Source organism: Colobus angolensis, unplaced genomic scaffold (genome assembly GCF_000951035.1).
Source record: "Colobus angolensis palliatus isolate OR3802 unplaced genomic scaffold, Cang.pa_1.0 Scaffold45, whole genome shotgun sequence".
NCBI lineage: Eukaryota > Metazoa > Chordata > Mammalia > Primates > Cercopithecidae > Colobus > Colobus angolensis.
The window spans coordinates 396,886-401,444 of NW_012117932.1; positions in this window are offsets into that span (position 1 = coordinate 396,886).

A 4,559-nucleotide genomic window follows, 5' to 3' on the forward strand; every position below is an offset into this window, starting at 1 on the left:
CCGAGATCACGCCACTTCATTCCAGCCTGGGCAAAAGAACAAAACTCCATCTCAAAGAAATAAAAAAGAAGAAAGAAAGAAAGAAATGCAAACTTCCTCCTTTCCTATTCCACCAGTCCCTGAGATTCTACCTCCTCCATGAGATCTCACCTGACAAACTGGAAGAGGAACAGTGGGTTTTGTTCCTACTTAATCACCTCATGTCCATGGCAACAATACTCATGAATAGTCCAGAACCAATTTAACCTCAGCATACAAGAGGCCTCCCATGCTTTAAGTGCTAGTTATGTTTCTGAAGAGTTGTGGGCATGTAGCATTTTTAAAATTCAAATTACTCCAGCCCACCCTGAGTGAAGAAAAAAAAATCACTTTCTGGTTGATTTACACTACAGCTGTTAATTCTTCATTTCGAAGTAGTTATCAATTAGCAGTAACCTCCAATGTTTATAGTTTATGTTTCTCTGTTCCCTATTGACTCCCCTTTAAGACTATAATGATTTTTTTTTTTTTTTTTTTGAAATGGGGTCTTGCTCTGTCACCCAGGATGGAGTGCAATGGTGGAATCTCGGTTCAGTGGAACCTCTGTCTCCTGGGTTCAAACAATTCTCATGCCTCAGCCTCCAGAGTAGCTGGGATTACAAGCATGCGCCTCCCTGCCTGGCTAATTTTTTTTTATTTTTAGTAGAAACGGGGTTTCACCATGTTGCCCAAGTTGCTCTTGAATTCTTGACCTCAGGTGATCCATCCGCCTTGGCCTCCCAAAGTGCTGGGATTACAGGTATAAGCCACCGTGCTCAGGCAAGACTGTAATGATTTTTAAATAAATAAGTTCAGAGCGAGACTCCGTCACAGACTGGAGTAAAGTGGCACGATGTCAGTTCACTGCAACCTCTGTCTCCTGGGTTCAAGCGATTCTCCTGCCTCAGCCTCCCGAGTAGCTGAGATTAAAGGTGCCCACCACCATGCCCAGCTAATTTTTGTATTTTTAGTAGAGACGGGTTTTACCATGTTGGCCAGGCTGGTCTCAAACTCCTGACCTTGTGATCCACCCGCCTCGGCCTCCCAAAGTGCTGGGATTATAGGCATGAGCCACCGCACCCAGCCCCTCCTTTCTTATACAGGAAAAGACGTTTTAGCTCTGTTAATTGTTGCCCAGCTAAAGACTACATTTCCTAGATTTTTTTGCACTTAAGGGGGTCTAAGAGACCAGGTTCTAGATAGTGGGATGTGAGATAGAATTGTAACTTCTGGACCGGGTGCGGTGGCTCACGACTGCAATCCCAGCACTTTGGGAAGCTGAGACCGGTGGATCACTTGAGGCCAGGAGTACAATATCAGTCTGGCCAACATGAAGAAACCCATCTCTACTAAAAATACAAAAATTAGCTGGGCATGGTGGCATGCACCTGTAATCCCAGCTACTCCAGAGGCTGAGGCACGAGAATCACTTGAAACTGGAAGGCAGAGATTGCAGTGAGCTGAAATCATACCACTGCACTCTAGCCTGCGTGATGGAGTGAGACTCATGCCCTCCATCCCCCCTCCAAAAAAAATCGTAACTTCTGGGTCATTCCCTTAAAAGCAAAGAAACGTGCTTTTCCCCTAACCTTTGCTCAAACTACTGGCTGGAATTTAGACATGATGGCAGGCACTGGATCAGCCACAATGAGACAGAAGCCACATATTGCACAAAGTTGCAGTAAAGGGTGTCAGTCTGTGATATCATAGAGCTTTAGAAAAGGATCACTTATTCTCAGACTGTTCCATGAAAGAGAAATAACTTTTAACTTGTTTAAGTCACTATAATTTTGGTATTTATCTTTGCAGCAAAAACATATAAATATGTACACTTATAAGAATATATGTAATATATATGTGTGTGGAATAATAAGAATAGTGAAACAAAACCCAGTGCAGGTATTATCCAGCTTAAGAAATAAAACATTATCAATATCGGCTAGGCATGGTGGCTCACGCCTATAATCCTAGCACTTTGGGAGGTCAAGGCAGGCAAATAGCTTGAGCTCAGGAGTTCAAAACCAGCCTGGGCAACATAGCAAGACCCCTTCTCTATTTCAGAAACTTTTAAAAAAAAATAGTAATTTTAAAAAGATATTATCAATATCTCCGAAGCCCTTGTGTGAACCTCTTTGGTCATTTCCCCCTTACTATCTCCACAGCCAGCAGCAATCAATACCATGAACATTTCTGCAGATAGATAGCTCAGTTTTCTGACAGGCAGCACCTGGCACCAGGCCCTGTGCACGTCAGCATTTAGCAAGAGTTAGTGCTGATGGAAACGGTAATATTACTGTGGTCTCTTGAGGTTTCAGGCTGCCCTTCAGGCCAGGGCTCAGACCCCCAGGCTCCCCAGGAGATACTCTTGCTGCCCAGAATCCCTGGTGCCCTGCATTCTATTGCTGAGTCCCTCCTCCTGGATCTCTGCTGGCCAGAGTTTCCTTCACCCACACAGCGGGTGGTATGTCTGCCTTCACCAATGGCACTCTCTTTTGGCTGCCTGGGCAAAGCAAAAAATGAGAAACTGTATCATCCATTGTTGACAGTCTCTTCCTTGGAGTAACTGCATAGGAGAGTTTAAAATATCTATATATCCGCAGATCCACAAAATTATCTACATATATCTATAGTCAGCTATCAGCTTACCAAGTTGTTAAGACATAGAACATGATCAGTCAGTGTCTAGTGAGTGAATTCATGGTTCTATGATTGAGACTGAGGCAAGCTTTGAAGATTAGTAATGTTAATAAGAGTTAATATTGGACAAGCACATGCCTTGTACCAGGCATTGTTCTAAGAGCTTTTACATTTTGTCTCCCTAACTCTTTGAGTTAAGTACACATTTTACAGGGGAGGCACAGAGAGGCTAAGAAAATTCCCCAAGGTCACTCAGCTAGTTAAATGACAGAGATTAACTTCAAATACAAGCAGCCTGGTTCTAGAGTCCAGGTACTGTCATTTCTTTTATGCCTAAGACTTTCAAAGTCATGCTATGGATTCTTCTTTTTCATCCAATCCATCTGTTAAATCTAGACTTTTTCTTGCAGCAGTGAGAGGCTTTAGAGACCAATCTCTCAAAATAGAGACTAGGACAAGATCAATTTCCTCTTCTTGCCACCACTCAGAAAGGAGCTAGTATTAAAATTATTTATTGAATGGATGACTTAAAATAATCTCTTTGTAAATGTGATTTCCGGCCCCCAACATACTTGTTCCAATAAGCCCAACTCACAAGTCTGACTCTCAATTCAAAAGAGCCCCATTCATTCACTCTCTGACACATTTATCAGCCATTTTGTAAAAACAAAAAATCATACCTAAGTATATATATACATTTGTATGCACACATACATTTATACATACGTATACACATACATACATACATACATGCAGTTGATTGTTATTATTAATGATAGCTATGTGCTATAAAGTTACCACAAACACTCAATTGGTGAGTACGGAGCCATTGCTCCCAGGGGAAATAGAGGGTTAAGTTTCTATGAGCCTCTGGTCACCGTGTTTTCATCAAGCTTGTTTTATGTGTGTTTCTGTTTAAAGACACCTTATTTCATATGTAGTGTTGATTCATTAACATTGAATTCACAGCCAATGGCACTATAACTCATGCCTGAATGAAGCTTCTCTAACACATATATTTTCTGAGTAAGGCACATTATAGCTTTCTTGCACTTAGGAACACTAGACAGCACCTTCATACTATGCTTAGAGGCCATTTCAAACGGCAAAATCACCAACAAAAGGCACAAAAATGTGAAAAACGTGGCACTACAGAGACTTTGAAAGGACACTTGTTTACAGTATGAGTGCTGAAACAAGGCAGAACATAGTCCTGTTCAACCTCAACTGGAAACAAGCATGTTGAACAACTCAGACTTTTTACTGCCCTGCACATAGCTGAGAACGGCCAGGAAAGCACCTTGAGTATTGATTTGGGGATTACCAATAAACATTATTGAATATGCAAATTTGCAAATATCAAATCTGCCAATAATGAAGATCACATCTATATAGTCTCTCTGCCCTTTTTAAATAATCTATGATAGACTGGGCACGGTGGCTCACGCCTGCAATTCCAGCACTTCGGGAGGTTGAGGTAGGCAGATCACAAGGTCACCAGTTCGAGACCAGCCTGGCCAATATGGTGAAACCTCGTCTCTACTAAAAATGCTAAAATCAACTGGGTGTGGTCGCACGCGTCTGTAGTCCCAGCTACTCAGGAAGCTGAGGCAGAAGAATTGCTTGAACCCAGGAGGCAGAGGTTGCAGTGAGCGGAGATTGTGCCACTGCACTCCAGCCTGGGCGACCGAGGGAGACTTCATCTCAATAATAACAATAATAATAATCTATGATAACCAAAGTGTGGGATCAGCATTAGACAGTGATTCCATGATGTCAAACCTTCTGATTTAAAAGTGAAAACAGGCCGGGTGCAGTGGTCATACCTGTAATTCCAGTACTTTGGGAGGCTGAGACGGGTGGATCACTTGAAGTCAGGAGTTCGAGACCAGCCTGGCCAACAT